This window comes from Prinia subflava, chromosome 11 (genome assembly GCF_021018805.1).
Source record: "Prinia subflava isolate CZ2003 ecotype Zambia chromosome 11, Cam_Psub_1.2, whole genome shotgun sequence".
In the NCBI taxonomy this organism is placed as follows: domain Eukaryota; kingdom Metazoa; phylum Chordata; class Aves; order Passeriformes; family Cisticolidae; genus Prinia; species Prinia subflava.
The window spans coordinates 18,026,438-18,046,493 of record NC_086257.1 but is presented as its reverse complement, the minus strand read 5'-3'; positions in this window follow the sequence as shown (position 1 = coordinate 18,046,493).

Genomic DNA, 20,056 nt, shown 5'->3' with positions numbered 1-20,056 from the left:
CCCCATCAGATTTTCATAGGTTGCTTCATTAAAAATTGAGTTTCAACCACATAACAAAACAGAGTGGCAGGCTGCTTGAAACTTCTATCAATAATGTATCAGCTCATCTATTCTGATTTCTTCCAAATACTGCCTTTGTTATTTTTAGCACAAAAGAGAACACATCTAAATACCAAGCTCTGTAAAGGGGCAGGAGACTTCACTCATTGCCACGCTTTGCTAAACAGTGTCAAACACGAAGCAACCTTTTGCTTACATAGAGCTTTTCAGTTAAAGGGGGAAGGTTTCCATTCCATGAATGCTTGTTTTTGTGCTGGCCAAGATGAGCAATTTTTCAAAGCCCTCATTAACCAACAAGAGACGTAGCTGTATTCAAGAATCCCTCCAAAGCACCAGTCATGTCAGAAACACGACCAACTCTTTCTTGGTGTGAGCTTATGCACAAAGCCCTCCGTAGTGGTCATGCTCACTGTGCTTGAGAAATTGCCAGGGGTGTTGTTTAGAAGGCTCAGTAATCCCTTGGGCTCCTTAAACTACATGTAGGAATGCTTCTCTGCTTTACCATTCCACTTCAGCCAGTGTAGAAGCAGGCCTGACCCATGATTTCTCTTTTTGCTGTTTTCAGTGTCATTTTCTCTGCAGAGAAAGCAAAGGCTGTAAGGCCTGCCTTGTACAGGTTGTTTTAGTGTGTGCTATTTATTGAGTGTGACTGTGCAAGGGCAGATGGAGGTCCAGGAGGATCCAGAGGAGAAAGAGGGATCCAATACTTAGAGCCAAGGGCTTCTGTCTCCAAGGTATAGTGCTGCCTGTAGTGTGGACTTGTCACTGGGCTTTGTGTCTGTAATGTGGAATAACAACATTCCCTCCCTTCTACATCCTGCTCCCCACAATCTCATGGCCTGAATGGAAACAGGCAGAGGAGAAAACACTCTTTTCTTATGGATTTTCTCTGACACATCCCTGCTGCAGTGCATGTCAGTGAACCTGTGTATTACACAGGGGTGTCTCTCCTCCAGTCTGCATCAGTCAAGATTTGTTTCTCTCTGAGGTGGTATTCTTCAGTGCTGGCTGGTGTAAGGAGATGTAAATTTCTTTCTTTGCAAGCTGTACAAGGTCTGTTGAATTTCTTCTACCCAATATATCTTTCTGCAGCCCAAGAGTCCTGCATCTTAATTTGCAGGAAAATTTGGGGCAGACTTAGGAAAGAGAAAATTCTTATCCTTAGAAAAACAAAGCAACCTCCTGTAAAACCTGAGGGTGAAAGCAGGAGTATCTTATATTCTATATAGCAAGCAGCAATATGAACTCTAAATCTGTAAATTTTATTTTTAGCATTAATAGTTCTAGCAACCCATTTCTAAAAATACCCATCCTAGGGGAGGTATTTCTACCTCAGCCTCAGGCACCTCTCTCAGCTGGCTAAGTTAGTCACTTTATATCTCCTTTACAGTCAGAGCAGGGAAGTTTCTGGCTGACCCTATGCAGCAGGACTCCAGTGCCTTGCTTTATTCTGAGGAGAAGCCTGTGATTTTAAAGGGATAACTGAGATTATCTGACTGAATTATGGACTTCAAGTTAGGTGATGTGCCTCTACCATTATTGTCTCTACTGGTTCATTGAGTTACTCAAGGTGCTAGAATTCCATAGCTATTTGCAAATACTCTAATAGAGGCACAGAGCACACACAGGCAGGAAAACCACTATTGCTGTTGTCTGTGATGTGCATGACCTCAATTATTTTGCTTTATGTATAAGGTCAGCTCTTCCTACAAAGAGAGTGTGAACTACAAACACAGCTGATAAATCTTTATGGTGCTTTGTGTTCTTCAGCATTGATTTCTGCATGACTGGTATTAGTTGCATGCATGTTTTAAGGAAAAAATGCCATTTTTCTTTCAGGGGAGTTATTCAGAAATTAAGATAGTAAAATCAGTAGTGGCACCAGTGCAACTTTGCACCCGTAGACAGAACATGTCCAGGTACTGTGTGATGGGACTATGACAAGGGACCTTGGAGCAGGGAATATGTTAATTTTCTAGTAGTTCTCACACATATCCCATCCCACCAGTGAGAAATAACAAACCTATTTTTATTTCCAGAACTATTTTGTTAATGTTTTAAGATGTCCTTCAAATAATATTTTTAGGGGGAGATGTCCGTGAGTTGGTCTACTACATCCTTAAGAACTGAGGTATTTGAGTACATGTTTTGAAAATGAAATTATCTGTAGGGCGACATTTATGTTGTACTCTTAGTCTAAGAGTATCAGAGAAAAAAGGAGTTTAGGGATGGATAACATCTCTGATCAGGTAAAAGAGTTGGGAAAAAGGGAGATGATTCCAGGTGCACAGGATTTGTACATTGTCAAAATGAGTCTGAAGTCACTATCCTGCCTCAGATATGCTCTGAGTAGAATAACAATATCCATGATGATAAATAACAGTGTCTTAATTTATGAAGAGTTGAACAAAGTCAAAGGAAGGTGACAGGCAGTTCCTTAGCCCTGTGTAGTTCTGTGCACAAAAGAGCAAAGAAGAGAACATTAACTCATCTTATATATTTTAGGTGTTTCATTACAGGATCAAGTTAGATACTTGGGTTTAATACATTATGTCAACCTCTAGTCGAGTGTGGGGACATTATTTGAACTGTCATGTGCAGTTTAAAAAGCAATAAATTGCATCTTGATATTCTGAAGAATTTAAGGACCAAACTACAACCTGAGCACAGTGAGACAGAAGGTAGTGTGAACATATACAGGGCTCTTGTAAACTGTGTGATCATAATGAGCTTCTTCTTGCTATTTTAGGGAAATGTTTACTTATTTTTCCCAGAGCAGAGGAATAAATTTCAACATCCACTAGAGAAAAATATTGTGTACTTACACTTTATCTTCAAAACTTGTCATCTAACAAGTTCACTTCTCTTAGACAATAAATGCTTCTTCCCTTCAGAGATGGATTAGCAATGTAATCTGCAAATCTCTCCCCACAAAAACAATATAAAACACAATGTTTATCTGTATTGAGCCTGACAACTTCACAAATGAGCTTCAAAACCCATTCAGGAGCACTGTGAATTCACATCCTGCAGACATATCAACAGTTTGTTGCACTTTGTTCCTAATGAAACAAATGCTTACCAGCAGATTAATCAATCTAATCACAGGGAGGAATCATTCACTGCAGAAGTTCTCTAACTTCATTTGACTGCCTCGTGTCTGCCTGGTGCCTGCCTTTGTTAGAGGTTCACAGCTACTGATGCAATATTTGAGTTGGTTAATTAATTAAATCAATGTGTACATTTGATATGATTAGTCCCTCAAGGTAGAGGTGACAGAGTAACCCTGCAGCTTTACTCTTTTGGAATGCTGATTTTTAGTGTCCCTTCAGGGAAAGGTTGCAGACCTGAGCAGAAACGAGTCCTGATATTTGCAGAGGTTTGCTTCCCCCTCTCATTTTGATAAGTGTCCTCAGCACCACCTTCATGCACAGCTTTTGGCCGCTTGGGGAAGGCTATGAGCATTTGTGATGCTTGCTCAGATGGCTCAGTGAGGACACGCTGTATCTGACCCTGGACCTGCAGGCTCACACAGGCCTGAGGTGTAGCACCCGTGTTTGACATCTCAACACATTTCCTTACTCAGCACAGGAGAGGTTTGCTCCCCTTTTTGGATCGTTATCTGCTTAGTAATGGCTCACTGCAACACTGCCAGCCAGGAGATGAGGCTGCCCAGATCTTCACAGGGAGCTCAGTGTGATCTCAAAGATGAACCGCTGGTGATGTTCAAAAAGTTCGCTTAACTTTTTAAAAAATTATTTTGCTCTCCCCTGTGTGGGAAGTCAGCTGTGCTTCAGTTGATGTGAAGTGCTATTCTCCTTTAGTTCTAGTGCCTGGGGGTCCTTTTTGAAGTAGTGGGGTCTGAGCTCACCAGCTCACGTCTCCGAAATCCTGGGTAGTCTCAGTGTGCAGTACAGTGAGGGCTGTGAAGTGCTGGGAGGCTGTGGGTCTGTTATAGCCTGTCCAACACCTTTGCCAGAGCAAGGGGCAGGGGGCTGCTCTCTGAAAAAGAGTTGAGGATGCATCTATAAAGTCAGTCCTTGAAGGTCAGTGACACATTTAGGCCACAGCTGCTTTCCTCCCTGAGAATCTGGGTGACTACATGGCTGAACACTTCACTAGAACAGCCAAAATCTTATTATTTTCTATATTTCTGCCCCTGTGTTAAAAATATGCAGCACAACAATCAAACACAAATGATAATAAAGTGTGCTGTAAAATGAGTGGTCTATGAAGTCAGTGACCCATTTTCACCTTAAACATCCCTTCTTTCCATCAGAGCAATCAACACTTGGAAATTGCATCAGTTTACTTCAAGTCAGTTTAGGTAAATTAAAACAGCTTTTGTGAATACACAGTCTGACACCAGTGTAATGTTACCTACATGACTTCTGCCAGCTTTCTGGCATGATGGGGACATACTATACTAAATTTGCCAGAATTAATGTAGATAGATTCCAAGTGTTTTCTCCAGAAGCTGCTTTTAAACAAATTTGGCACAACAAAAGGATTTACACTGAGTGATAATGGAATTTCCAATCTGTTTATAACGAAACTTTGCTATCTCCAAGAAGAAAATACATTACACAAGGCAGTATGAAATAGATAATGTTTTGAATATATGCTTGCACTAGGAGTTTGGGGAGATTTCTGTGATTCTAGGAGCCAAAAGGCACTTTCAGAAATTGTTTGAGTATGTCATCAGCTCAGAGGTGTGTTCTGCAGATTTTGGTGGAAGAAAGCACACATCTGTACAGGCAGCCATGGGTACAGAGGGACATCTGTGAACTTGTGAATGTCCCTTCTGACCTCGTGCACAGGATTATGGTGCTGTACAGGCATGACCCAGCCTCAGCCATCACACAAGCTCATCACTGAGCATCAGCAGTGGATGCAAACGCAGACAGAATATTTGAAATATCATATCAGTTCCTGACTTAGCAGGACAGGCAGCAGCCTACATGGCTATGGACACATGATAATTCTGCTGACCTCCAAGAGCTCCATTTCTCCAGGACAGCATGACTATTACATGGCACATGCTTAGAGCCTGCCTGAATTAAGACCTAAGAAAAGTTGGGTTTTTTATCTGGACAAGAGTTGGGACATTGAAAATGATGCTAAAGAAGGTGAGAATTTTATCTCTTAATTGTCCCTGGCTTTCCCTGCTCCAGAGCATAATTTCATTTATTATTCTAATTTATTCATTTTGATTCAGGAAAAAATTCCTAACCGTTTCTCAAACATAGCAATGAAAAGTATGAGTAATCATCTAATAATGAGGCAGAAGCTTAAGAAATGTGAAGAATATCTAAAGTAATGATAGCAATGCTGCTCCTTCCCTTGAAAATAGGAAAACGTTGCAATCAAAACCAGTGTTTTCACAGTTTCTAATTCTGGCTGAAAGCTGAAAATTTATTTGCAGCCAGTAGTATTATTTGCTACAGTAGAAAAACCTTATGGAGTCAGATACACTATTTGTAAAATGGTAGTAATAAGTGTGTGCTTTCATTACACTACTGGATCGATACAGTAATCTGCCAAGGTGACCCTACAAAGAACAAAATCTGTCTTTTCAGGTTTGGCTTCACAAATGTCTTTGAGATGTGGCAGTGGTGGGCCACAGTCAGTGCTCCTGGAACTAAATGTGGACATGGTTACAGAGAGTGAGAATATTTCCCATACAGAGAGAAATCTGGTTATTGAGGTACTGCTGACGCACTGTGGGGCTGCTGGTGTGGCAGATGACATAAGTGGTTTCCTCTCATTAGCATAAATTTGCCTGTTATGAACAGTTAATCAATAAATACAGTAAATAACTGCAGAAGTTTTGACTTTCTCTGTTACTCTGCAGCTGCTACCACCAAGGAGTCACTTGGATAAAATGTTTATTCTGCAGTGGGTAGGAGCCCAGCCTAGTCAAAGCTTTGCCTACTGTGTGGGGATTGCCTCCTGAATAAATAGGGAGAGTCACTAAATAGCTGAACATTTAATCTATCTGCAAATGAAATTAACTGGGCAAACCCAGATGGGTTCAGTCTAAATAATTCTCCTGAATGGAGTGTAAATCCTAGGGTGAAAGATTTTAGAAAAATACATACTATAATTAAGGTGCAAAAAAGAGAAATTCTTTTCCATACCTGCTCGCAAATGTCATCAGAGTCGAGCACATAAATAAAACTGTGCTGGACTACTTTGGAAGAACCTTTGTGCTGTCTTTGCAAATGTACACACTTGACCCCTGCACAGTTTGCACTCTACCAAAAGTAGCTGTATTTCCATCCCCTGTTCAAATCCAGCTGACACCAAGTTCCACATCCATGGTGAAGTGAGGGTGGACAGAGCAGAGGTGAAATGGCCCTTCCCCATCATCTCATTGGAACTGAGGATTTACAGTATCTGATAAAAGGAGATAGTGGGGTAATCTGCACTGGAAAAGCAGAGTTGTAGGCCAGTTTTATTCTTAAGCTTCTGCATTTGAGGAAAAACATTAGGGAATCCAGAGCAGGTCCAGAAAAGGACTATAACAGAAGTTTGATTTTGTCTCCCCTTTTTGGGTTACCATCTGCTTTATCACTTGCAGAATGTTAACATTCTTTAAAAATGGGCAGATGGACCTCATTCAAGTTCTGACAGTAACTCTTTGTTATTGGTACAAATAGCTGCAGAGGTATTTAATTACCATTAGTAGTCATCAGTTTGCTGTGAGCTGGTGACATTCAGAATAGTGAGCAGGCTGCATTCTTTGTGTCCAGTGAGTTCATAGAAAGTTAAACCTACTTTTGACAACAGCCTCAAGTTAGCTACCATTAACCCCTCTTCAGTTACTGGATGATGTGTTTGAACAGTATGAATGATTAATGAAGGTTAAATAGTCCAGATTCTATCTTAAAACCTTTTGTTATTGGCAAAGGGCAGGGCTTAACTGGCAAGGTGAGCAAAAATTCAAGTGTTTGGTTTTCACCAAATAGTTCTTGGCAAATTTAAATTATTATGAAATGGTATATTCTGAAGGAAATTAAGGCCTGGGCCAAAGAATGTAATCCTTGCCAGTTTGGCAAAATTTAACGAATCTTGCTTATGAAAATAAACTTTTCCACTTGTATTTTTCTCAGAAAACACTGCACTGTGTTGCAGTATGGAAAAAATAACCAGTCTAGCAAAAGACCAACATTTGGTTTTATTCTTTGTCCCTTTCTTAATTGCATTCACCTACTCCACCCTGACTCCTGCTCCGAATCTGGTCTTCTGCAGTTTTGCAGAGGTGAGATTCACTTTGGACACCATAAGATTTGCAGGTGAATCCATGGTATAATATTTGCCAGTTTTGCATTAGGACATGATCCTGGAAGACTCAGAAGTTACAGGGCAGAGGTGGATCCAAACATTCAGGTCTCCTTTGACCACAGATCATCCAGGGTTGCCTTTATAGGTGTGAATAAGTGAAAGACAGAGACTGAGCAAAGGCAAATCTATTCAGCCAATGCTCTGACATTCAAACTGTCGTGGGCTGATGTTTTCTTCTTTCTTGCACACTGCACTGCAAAGAAAAAACTAACAGTGGCTTCTTTAGCAAGTGTCATTTGCTGACATCTTTGAAGCTTTATTGGCTACTGGAACTCTCCAGAACAGTACAAACAATTGACAGGCCCAGACTCAATTCCTACTTTTTTTTTGAATCTGCTTTAGACACTATGTGACCATTAACAGTGACCATAATAAAAACATATCTGATCTGCACACCTCAAAGAAAAGGATAGATCCTCATTTGTCAAAAGTAACTATTCAGCCTTTAGAGTTTCCATTGTAATCTAATGTAATGTACACAGTCTGTCATGTAAGAAATATTAAAAATATATCTGATGTCACTATGACTACAGCCCCTACTAGTCTCTCTCCAGTGATATCTGTTGTCTATAGGAAGAAAAGAACAATATCCAGAGGTTATTCAGCACTGATTCTTGTGTCATTTTCTGTCCAATATCAGACCTCTTACCAAGTAACTAACTAAAATCACTGGTGACAAGGCTGTGCTGACAGTGGAGGAAGATGATGATTAATTGGACACTACCCTTGTAGCGGCATCACAGAGATGGGTCACAAAAGACTGTTGGGTCACACTCATTAGGAACTGAGGGACAGATTTCCTGTCCATGTATTCCCATAAAAAAGAGAGCATTATAATAATTTAGAAATGAGTTTTATTTTCAGTAGCTCTGGTGTGTTTGTGAAACAATTTCGTGAAAACTGTCATGCATGTATGCCCTCCAAGTACCGTGGGTAACATCTGGACTTGCTTGAGTAATGTTTCTTGCATTGTTTCCTGTTTTCCAAAGCAATCCTGTTCCTGTCCAAGGCAGAGCACTCATTTTTAGTAAGAGGATTAGAAATGCAGAGCTGTGCCTGATGTGACTCCTCTGTCCTGGCTGTAGCAGTGCATGGAGCTTTTCTGCCTGATGAAATGCCCAACCCTGGGGTATGAGCCTCAAACAGGACCTGAATTAGGTTTTGCTGAAGTGAGCCCTGACATGCAGTCCCTCCAGTTGATTTCTGGAGACTTCTGCAGGCTGCTCTGTTTCGTCTTGTAACTCTTGTGCTTGTTTCCTGTGATAGCTCTGTGTGGGAGCAGACACAGTGAGTCAGCCCTGCCCTGAGTGAGACACCAAGGCTAACTAACAGTTTGAGAAGTCAGTGTTCAGATGCAAATTGGTATCTGAGTTTCCTGATTTGTTTCCTGATTTAATTCCCCTTTAATTGTGGAATGAATGCTTGCAAAAGTGAAGTGAAGTGAAAGTGAAAAATGTGAAGTGAAAAATGGGTTGAGAAATTTATAGAGAATTTAATTTTGAGATGGAAAACAAAAGTATGACCCTCCAAGCCTGAAAAATATATTGTTAGGGCACTACAGCTCTTAGCCATCCTGGTATGATTTATCCTTTCACTGTCTGTGTATCAGGCACACATAGGGGATGGAAGAACAGAGTGTTTCATGTTTCTAAGCTCACTAAGGGTGTTTTGGACAGAGTCCATCATGCAGGGAGGTACCTCTCGATATTCTCACTGTCTGGGGAAATTTTCAGAGCTACTTGATGTGACCTGTATGTCCAGGTTTAATAGCCATCAAACCCTTCAAAGAGAAAATTACAGCAAAATTCTGCCCAATAAATTGTTGGCTTACATTTAGTTTCCCAGTCACAAGCCCAGTTAATTCAGCAGCATTGACATATGTAAGAAGAATAAATGATTAGCAAATATTCAGAAATAGGTATTTAGAGTTCTGTTATTCTGTTCATTCTGACAAATTATGTCTGGCCTTTAGATACAGGGTAAAACACCCCTAAGTTTCTAAAGACAGAAATTTATCCCATTATATAAAGTAGGTAATGAACTGCCTAAGGATTTATTTACACGTACAGTAATAATATTTTAAAGAATGATTAGGAGCACTGAATCACACTTTAGCAGCCATTTTTGGTGAGTAGTAGAATTTTAATTAGCTTCATATTCATTACTCATCCAATACTTAGTCACTAATTGTACCCTCAGTGTATTTTGCTGTCACTGGAGCTCACTTTTATTAACTGTAATCATTGAAGTTCTTATGAAGCCTATCTATAGTACATGAATACCACAGTGGAAATGAATCACTCAGCCTTACTAAACTGGCATGAGCATTTACCCATAGATAAGTAAATTTTGTACTTGCCCTGGCGTGACTGTTATGAGAGGCTGAACAAAAAAATTATTTATTTGACCATCAAGGAAAAGCCTGGTAATTAAAGATGTGAATTTTGTAAACTTAATGATAGGTTGCATTTTAAAAAAAAAGTATTTGTTTAGAAAAAGTAAGTGTGCAACTTTCTTTAAAAAAAAAAATCACCTTTCTATTTTATCATTAACGCTACCCATTTAATCAGCATAGAATAGTAATGTCCATGACAATTGTCCTTCTCTGTCCACACAGTTACTCAAAATCTCTACATGCAGAAGTAAAATGCATGAGTCTATTTTTGTTTCCATTAAAATCTTACAAAAAGGTGTTCATCACCTGTGCTTTAGAGTGAACTTCACTGGCAGAATTGAAGCCCACAGACTTCTAATCCCTTTGGGGTACAAATTCACAACCATGAGAATTGATCCCTGCTATTGATGAGTTTCTGTAAGTTTGTGTGACCTCCTCTTATACCCCAAATTTCTCTGTTTGGATTGTAAATTTGTCCATCAGCATAACAGTGTTTGATAAGAACAGTAAATAAAATTACCCCTGACAAACAGCAGCATTGTAACCACAGAGTTCCACTAAACTGTCTGTTCCTCAAAAACTTTTTCATCTTTTAATACCGTAGGTAGTTCATACACAAGCTTAAAATGGTAAGTGAAAAATGAGTTGTTGGTTGAAAGTGCTGACCTTGCCTTTGTTCAATCAAACTCTCAATAATAAGAATGTAAGAGTTGCCTAAAGCAGGCCTGAACTGGGATTAAGGCTGGCAGCTGTCAGTGATTTTTGCCTGTAAAGTAATGTCACTTGATGCTTCTGTCATACAGAAATGATAATAAGAAAGTCATTAGTGTTTGCAGTAATAATCTTATTGGAGCAGGAATTCTTTCAGAGATCATGATTTTTCTCTAATTTCTCAATTGGCCATTAAAGAATTGTGAACTGGTACTGTGTGTCATTCTCCCACTCAGAAAATGTCAGTCAAATGGAAAGATTAAAATAAGTAAGTTCTGCTTAAATGCCTACCAAAGACAGAAGCAGATGGAAGAGTGATTTGGTCTGAAATGTTTTTCTGTGCTAGTATGCCACCTGCAAAAATGAAGTAGAAAGTAATATCAGACAGCAAGCTGTTCTCTAATGCTTCTAACTGAGTTGTTTTGAAAGTCCTAAAAAAAATAAATTCCAAAGGGAGTTGGTTTAGATATGAAATTACCAAACTGAGTTTCAGGAGTTTGTGATAAGTACATACCTGATTAAGAAAAGTAAGTAATTGTTTTACTGGCTATTTTTTTATTGGCTAAAAACTCCTTCAAATTTTTAAGACCTTGTTGAATTTTCATCGAAGATGTCACTTAGATGAAATTAGATGAATGAATGAAGAGGTAGATGCAATTCTAAAATGTGCTGAGGTAAATTTTAGTTTAAACCCAAATCTGTCTGTGTGCTAAGGTGACATCCCCGAAGACACGACCCTCTCACAGTGCCAAAGGGCACTAGGCCAGCAATGAATCCATCAGAGAATCCATCAGTTCTCTCCTCTGATTTCTCCTGGAAGACCCTGTCATTGATGATCTTCCCTCTTTTAGCATTACTGTATTAGAAACCTAACCCTGTTGAAATTAGTGGCACAAACAGCAGGGAGCAAGGTTGGGATGGTGCAAGGATGTAAGTTTGAATGGCAAGGTTGCTATGGTGGGATTGTAAATGCTGCTAATAGCGTTGAAAGGCTCAGATTCAGATGCTCCCACCAGGACTTCCATTTGCTTGGGATCACTTTGCTGATCACTGCTGCCGTCACCTCTCTGTGAATGTGTCTGCCTGATCTTTTGTATAAATGCAACATCCAGATATATTTCTGGAAAAAACATACCTCATCTCATAGTAAGTAAATGACAGTCAATCATTCTTGCAATGTTCCCAGATAATTAGCCACTGGCCTGTCTAATTACTTCCATGAAACATGAGTTGTCTTTCTTAAATTTCTGAAATATGGTCTGGGAAGTCTCAAGTAACACAGTGGTTTGCCACTGGCTGGTCAACAGTGATGATTAATAAAGTTTATTAGTGGTAGTTGAATGAGGGACAGTAAGATAGGGATATGCTCCTTACTTTCAAATTATTTATTAATTATTTTATATTACTTTTTTCCACTGTAGTGATTAGCTTGTTTTAATAATATATCAATGTAACCATGTATACATGATAAAAATACACTGGTTCACCTTGCATGGGAGTAGGAATTCAAAACGAGAACAAGTCTCCAGCAAAAGACACTAAATAGGGCTCAGAGAATTTTCCAACCACACATTCTTTTAACTTATTTCATGACTGAAACAACTTTTCCTGGTACAATGAGTTTCTATTTAAGAAAGGTGTTCCAAGACATACATTTTGGTATGTTTTCTCAATTCATTTTATCCAATCCTTAGCTGTGCTGTTCTCTTCCTTGTAACACGTTTGCCCTTTGCTAATGTTTGATAATCAGAATTTCCATTCTCTGGGAAATTTCAAATTGCATCAAAAAGTTCAGATTTCAAAACAACCAATATCTGTTCTAATCTGAGAAGACTGCATTGGATGATACTTTTTACCCAGTTAAAACAGCAGGAAAGAGTCTGTTAGGAGGTCTGTGGAAGAGGGACAGCCCATGTAAGCAATTCCTGGAGCTCTCGGTGTGTAAGACCCAGATGGAGTGAGTTGTCAGAACCCAAGGCCAGGGTGCTCTGCAATGCTGTATCAGCTTTGTTTGTTGTCCCCAGCTCCCAAGGTCTGGCAAATCCTCTTTGCCTTTTAATGAAATTGTTCTTCTGATTCCTTTGTTGTTGAAGAGTTTCCTTGTGCTTGCACCTGGGACCTTAGAGTAGGAGGTGCCTTCCTTCCCTGCCTTTTGTTCTCCCATATCAGCTGTACAGCCAGTCTGGTCTGAGTTTGGGCTTTTTCTTCCTTTCTTTAGGCTTCCATGTGTGAACACAGGCTTGTGGCTCTGTGCTCACCAGGAGCCTGCTGCACCTTTGGAAGCTTCTACAGAGACATAGATCAATGATCATTTGGGGAAAATTATGGCATATGGACACATTTGTCATGTTGCTCTGTTGGTTTTTACATTTAGGTGCTGATCTGGGAATGACAAATGTTTCAGCTACAAGTTTGGCTGCAGGGGCAACAGTGGTATCACAACAGAAATTAAGGGAAAATGCAGCTGTGTCCTCAGCTGACAGAGAGCTTGCAAAAGGCTGTGCCCCTTCACAGCTTTTCAATGCACAGCTCTAGTGAAAATCATTGAAAATCAGTGGAAAATTACAAGAAGTTATCCATTACTCTACAAATATACTTTTCACACTTGAACTGCATTAAATGTCTGGTTCCAAGACACCATTCTCTTTCTGTTGCTTAAATTCTTGTAATTCATTGTCAGCCTCTACTGCAGGATAAATCTTTCCTTGAGGATATTCTCAATTCTTCTTGAAAATCAGGGAGGAATCCTGGCACCAGTGGTACTTTTTTGATTTATTTCAGTGCAACAAACATTTTGGCCCATTTTTTCTTACTCTGTTATATCTGGAGAGGTTTACATGAAAAGAACAAAAAGCTGTAGAAGAAATGGCAGATCTCTGTGGATGCTCTGCAACCTTTATTCTCTTGTGCCCCTGGAGAATCACTCTCTGGGTAAAGGCAAACACTAGCAAGAATTGTTCTTTTTTTTTTTGGGAACAAACTGGCTCACCATCCCTGACATCAAGGAAATGGATAAGTCAAAACAGTTTGTGTTTGTATACAATGAATATGTTTAAATCCAGCATGGAATTCAGCTCCAACGGTGCACTGGGATCAGGCCAAAAGCACACCTTTCCCAAAGTGGCTCCCAGAGACAAGGAATGAATCAGGGCTGGATTCCTGTGCAGGTGTAATGTAGGTCACTGGCTACATTAGAGGGAAATTGAAGACAACAGTAAACATTTCATATGAAGTAGTTGTTATTCACAGATGAAAATTACTTCTATTAAAACTGTTAACAGTTATAAGTCAGATTTTTTCCTGTCTTGTGGGGCTGAGAGGTTTACAGGTAGATGCACAATTCTGTGTTTTTTAAAGAAAGTAAGACATTTTGCATTTGAGTACAATGCAAATTAATTAAGCTTAATTAATTAGTATGGACCTGTTCTTTCCAAAACTAGGAGGTTTGAATTTGTAGAAACAGTCAGTCCCTATTTTTAATCTGTTAAATTCTTGTAACACAGAAAATGCAAATTTCATGTGCCATTTGTGTCTGTGTATGCCCAAGGTGTGCACACATCTGTCTCTGTGACTGACATTGTTTCATTTAAACTTGGAATGCAGTGACATGGCAATGAAATACAAAAGGACAGCCTGCAGTGATCTTTGGAGAGGGATCATCACCGTCTCAGCCATGAAGTTCCCCTTAACTATAAATTAATTTTGGTTATAATGGGAGGGACTGGAGAGTGATGTCCCTCCAGCCTCTCTTTAACCCACCACCCCTCACTCCCATCCCAGCTCAGTGCTGTATGTCAGCAGAAATGTGGCACTGGGTTTAATCCTTTGGCACAGGCAGGCCAGGCACTCCCACTAAGCATTAAAACATTCAGCATTAGTGCTTAGTACCAGGAAATCCCCCAGTTCCCAGAGCCATGGGTAAGATGTTCACAGGTCCAAGCATATTTGTACACTACTGGAAAATAGGCATTTTTACAGGAAGCATTTCAGATTGCACTTTGTGTACTTTTTATTCATTTTTAGAATGTTAAACGCAGAAGCTCTTTGATTTTGCACTGTAATGGCTCTGTGGAACTCGGTAACCCTGAGATGAAAGAATATAAAATCACCTGTTACTAGGGAAAGTGTAAGAGAAAGCCTTGTAAATATAACAGAGTAGCTGTGACATTCATCTGATACAGCTGAAAGGCTGGACTGGTACTTTTAGCTGAGAAATTCAAATACTACTTATATTATGGTGTGAAATCCCTTTGTGTAAACTGTGTAGCATTTGTGCAGAGTACAGACTGCAGAAAACACTGTTTTCATCTTGAAAAGTGAGATCTCTGCATTCTCAGGGAATAGCTGACTCAAACAAGTGGGAAAGTGGTGGACAGGAGCTGTCACTGCCACTTCTGGTCTGCAAACTGCTGTGCTTCAACATTTCTCCTTCTGAACAGCCGTGCTGCTGCCTCTCCCCTGGGAGGTTCAGGCCCCCCAGCCCTCTGGGCAGGTGAGCTGCTCTCAGTTCTCTCTTCTACATTTGTGCTCCTGCAGTCACTGCCACCCCTCCTCACTCAGGAGTCAGAGGGTTTAACAGGCTCATTTCTCTGATTTAGATATTTGAAGAAGAACCCTGAGGTAATACCAAGCATATTGGAAGATAAAAAGAATGATGATTCTTATGGATTGTTATCCTTGGGGCTTGGTGCAAGGATATTGGTCTAGGGCTCAAGACTGGTAATGATCTCATCTCTGCTCCTGCCTCTTGCTCTACTGAGGTCAATTCACTTCATTTCTCCCCTGTTTTCAATTGCCAACAGAGGTAATCCTAGAGACCTGCTTTTGTATTAAAAGCTCTGATATATATGGATGCAAATTATGAAATAAACCCCAGTATTATTTTGTCAATGCAATCACAAACTTTACACTGCTTGAGAACCTCATATCCAGAGAACCAGACCTGAAAAAGAAGAATGTTTTTATCTATTATTGAAATAGCATAAATATTACTGCCACCCTCAAAATTAAGAAGAATAATTTGAAATGCTTCCTAGCACTGGGCAGGAATTGGGCAAACGCACAGATGCCTCTGGAAATCAAACCCAGGCAGAAGGGAAAATACTCCCTTGTTGCAGAGAGAGGAACTGATGTTGGTATGTTTGGGAATTCACACAGATCCTCATTCAGTCAGGCCCAGCAGCAGGAGCCACCTGCGGATACGGCTGGGGGCACACAAGAGGATGGGTATATCCTCCACGTACCAGCTGTCCCTCGCAAGAACCAGGCTCCTCTTCACCCTCCTCTCAACGCCACAGGCTCGCTTTTTAGTTTAATGATCTTTGGAAAAAAAAAAAATTGGTTTATTTGAAAGAGAAAAACTTCCTGCAAATAATTAACTGCCAAAAATGACCACTTGGGAGTTTTATACTGATTTATTCCTCTCTGCACCAAACGCTTCTGTTCTGTATCTTCAACCTGCTACATTATCACTTGTCTATTTTGCAATTTTGGGTTACGGATTTGCCTTTTCAGCTGTCTTAGCCTATTTGCATATCTTGATTGTTGATAAAAATATGACAAATTGTTCTTGGCAATGGGAGGGGGAGGGTTTTAATGATAAATGGGCTTTGAACTGCAAGCATATATTCTGCACTTCCTATGAATGCCATCTACCAAAAAGCTCATTGCAGCCTGACAAAACGTTTTTCTGGGTTTAGCCTTAAATAAAAATTTAATAGCCATATTACATAGCAGAGGTTCTTTTCCCTTTTCCCTTTTTCCTTTTTATTTTTTTTTTTTCCCTTTTTGGCAGTTTCCCCCACTACTTTTCTTTCTTTAAGAGCTTTCTTTGACAACAGGACAGTGCCCCAGATTTCCCAAATCTTAGAAAGCCCGGAAAAGGTTAATTGGAAAAGTCAGGGTTGCAGTTGGATAGTTAGTGCAGCTGTATTCTCTCTGCTGCTTGTTAACATTTTCTCAGTGCCTGCAGGCCCCACAAGTCAGTGTCACTGCTGTCGCCAGTGCCCTGGCTGCGAGTGCTGTCCCCAGCCTCCCTGGCTCCTGGTTTCTGTACGCTTCACTTTGCTGAGCCACTCCGAGCTGGCGTCATCCATCCAGCCACAGCTCTCTAAGTTTGCCATGTGCGCTGACCCCGTGCTGACCCCGGACCATGATACAAACTATGGGATTGTAATTAATCTCTAATTACCCACAATACCTCGCTGGGTATTCAGCCTGCTGTTCAGTTGTATTCCCAACCAATTCAGTCATCAGTGGAGCATTCAAATTCGGTGCAGTTCAGTGTTTAGAAACCAAGGGCTTCACTAATGTTGACTGGCTGGGCTACTTAGAGGGCTGTGCCCACCTTGCTCAGCCCCTGCAGGGCTCTGTGCAGGCAGGGCAGAGCCAGGCTCCAGCTCCAGCTGGGCCCAGTGAGGGTGCAACGCTCTTGTCCATGTCTCACCATTCAAAAGACAACTGAGGAGGCTGCATGTGACTGCAGTCATTTATCTCTGTTAGTTCTTTCTTCTGCAGCTGGCGTTATTTCCCCTGCCAGGGGACAGAAGGAGACTGTTATTGAGTCAGCATATCTTGCTAGAAGGCATCACTCTTCTTTTAATTTGTGTTCCTGCTTCTGGCTGGGTGATGGGATCTGGAAAGGGTAATTCCCTGGAAAGATGCCCTGAGGATGCTGGTTTGGGATAGGGAACCAGTGCTAGGACTGGGAGGTGGGTCCTGCACTTGAGCTCCCAGATAAATTCAACCCTTAAGAGGAGACTTTCCATTTGGGCTTGACTATAGGAGCTGCTGTGGACTTTAAATTCAGTTTTGCTCTGGCAATTCCCTTGCGATGGGATTTTCCACTCCTTCTGCATACAGCATATGCAAAGCCATCATGCTGCAGGCCTCACATGCTAGATGGAGCACTCAGGAACCAAAGCACTGTGTAAGAAAAGACAAAAAACATTCTGTCCCTGATTACCACTATCTGTGCTGGCAAATTCTTTCCTCAAGCTTAGCTGCTCTACTGTCTTCTCATGTCTCAAAGGGTTTTCTTTCCCTCCCTTCCCACACCTTCACTTTTCTAACTTTCCCCTGTCCTGAAGTACTCCTCACATCTTCTCACTCATTCTCCCAATCTCCCTCCACCCCAAAATCCCTTCAAAGTTTCATTGACACTTTTTTTTTGACAAGGGAAGGAACATCTTAATAGGATACGGTTTGAGCAAAATGTTCTTATTTAAGAAATGGAGAAGTCCTAGTTCCAGTGACATACCTGTCAAACCAGACCAGACCCAGTGCAAATTTGTGTGGCTCCCAGTGGCCAGCTACCAGTTCTGACATCCTGGGACAGAGCTGGAACTTCAGGACTGCTCTCACTCCCTCTTGTGCAACTGATGATTCTCAGTTTCTGTACTCCTGGCTGGGTGACAGACCTTTCCCTCAGCTCACAAGGGTTTACTGGGCTGCTCAGGCACCACCAAAGAGAGCAGCCAGCTGCTGCATTCCACTGCGAAAACTAGAAAGAAAAGATTGTCATAGAAAAAAATTCAAATTGATTTTAGTGGGAAATTCCCAGTTTTAAATGGAAAACTAGTAAATAGATCAATCTCTGTTTTGAACCTCTTAGGCTCACTCCTGGCAGCATTTGCACTGGGAAGCTGTCTTGAAATCAAAGTGTCTTGAGAAGCCTTCTGACCTCCTTTGTACCTGATAAATGCAATAGATATGCTTTCAAGCAGGATTTTTATTTTTCACTATAGGAAAACATAACTGGCTTAAAAATCTTGAAATTTTTACTTATTTATGACTTGATACCAGCTCAACCTCCCTGACTACTGGATCAGTAGCAGCTGTGTTTCTCTATGTGACAATTCTTCCATGGCCAGTATCCAGCAGCCACTTCAAACCTGATGTAACACTTGCTGTGGTGACTGTTTTGCTCTTTGAGCTGTCATGACATATGAAATGATCATGTTAAAACCTGCCTAGCTTGTTCAGATATTATGTATGGCAACCCTGCTCTCTACCAGCGAAAACTTGTACTCCTCTGCTGGCTGTCACAGGGCAGATGTGAGAGTACCAGAGAAATCTGCCCCAGACATGCTCCACACGTGTCATTTGATTTGGTTTTCTCCTGGGGAGGGCTTATTCCTGAAGTATTTAACAGAGCATTTGGGATGAGCAGGGTCTCGTTAGCAATCCCACAAACCCTTCAGCCTGGTTGTGTGACAAACTGTCCCGGGGTGAGACGCTGCCATCGACCATTAGGCACACAATTACGGTAACTAGTCTAATTAACACTTATTTTTCCCACTGAACTATTATTCCCAATGTCTGAAGCAAAGTGGGTGATTAAGACGTTTCCTCCATGCACCCAGTGCATCCATCAGCTGTCTCCTGTCCCATTCCCAGCACCCAGCTCCAGGAACACCCTGCACCACTGGCACAGTTTGCCCTCATGTCTTCTCCTCTGCTTTTAGACCTTTGCTTCCCACACCAGGTGCTGGAAGCATTCCCACCTGCAGGACATGGCAAATACTAATGAAAACAGCTTCAATTTCTTTCACTGACCGTATTTCAGACTTCCTTTTTTTATTCAAAACACTATAAAATCTTAGTATTTTCCTTTAGAGGCTGTGTGTCAGTAAAATTTTTGGATTAATGGAAAAAGAATTTCTGCTTACGTTTGCTTTGGTAATTCATGAAATTAAATGACTGCACCTGCAGTTGAGGTCCAAGGAAAAATCAAGTCCTAACAATAATTATCCCTTTTTTAGTGACCTTCAGATACCTTAACCTCAGTTTTGGAAAATAGATGAGATTTACCAATGGGCAACATGGATGTACATTAGATGTAAACTCTGGCTGCATTTAAGGAAATTATTATCTCTATTGCCAAGGCAAACCTAAAAGACTGGGGATAGCACTATTAAATAATCTACCTACTTACAAAATACAAATAAATAAATGTTTTCTTCTTTCATAATTTAAATTGAAAACTGACTCAGTTGATGACACTGATGTGATAGAGGTTGCAGGAGAAAAAACCTGAGAAGAAAACCAACACCCAATATTTTTCAGCACCCACTAATGCAGGGATCTGATAAAACATAGGCACCTGTGATTCATATTTGGCCTGCTTTTGACCCTTGAGCTTTGTAGAGTGATGAAATTTGAACAGCAGTATTTGTGTATTTAAACAGTTGGTTTTGAAAAGCCACATGAGGCACACTTAACACCACCTCTTTTTAAAAGCAGCTTTCTCATTTCTACCTCTTGCTCATACATTTCTCTTTTTGTTTGGGCAAATTTCTATGATCACACTCTGAGGGGTCATTAAGTGGCACCAAGAGCCATATTCTGTTCTGGAATCATTTACCAGATGTATGACCTTGGGCAGTAAGAGGAAAGTCACTCCCCCTGTGTTAGAAGTGGGCACAGAAGTGAGGTAAATCCCAGCACAGGGGCTGGGTGATGAGGTCATTTCCTATAGACACAAGCAGGCATTCTTGGATCTGTCGTGCTGTTCTGGTGTTACCAAATAGACAGGCACTACTC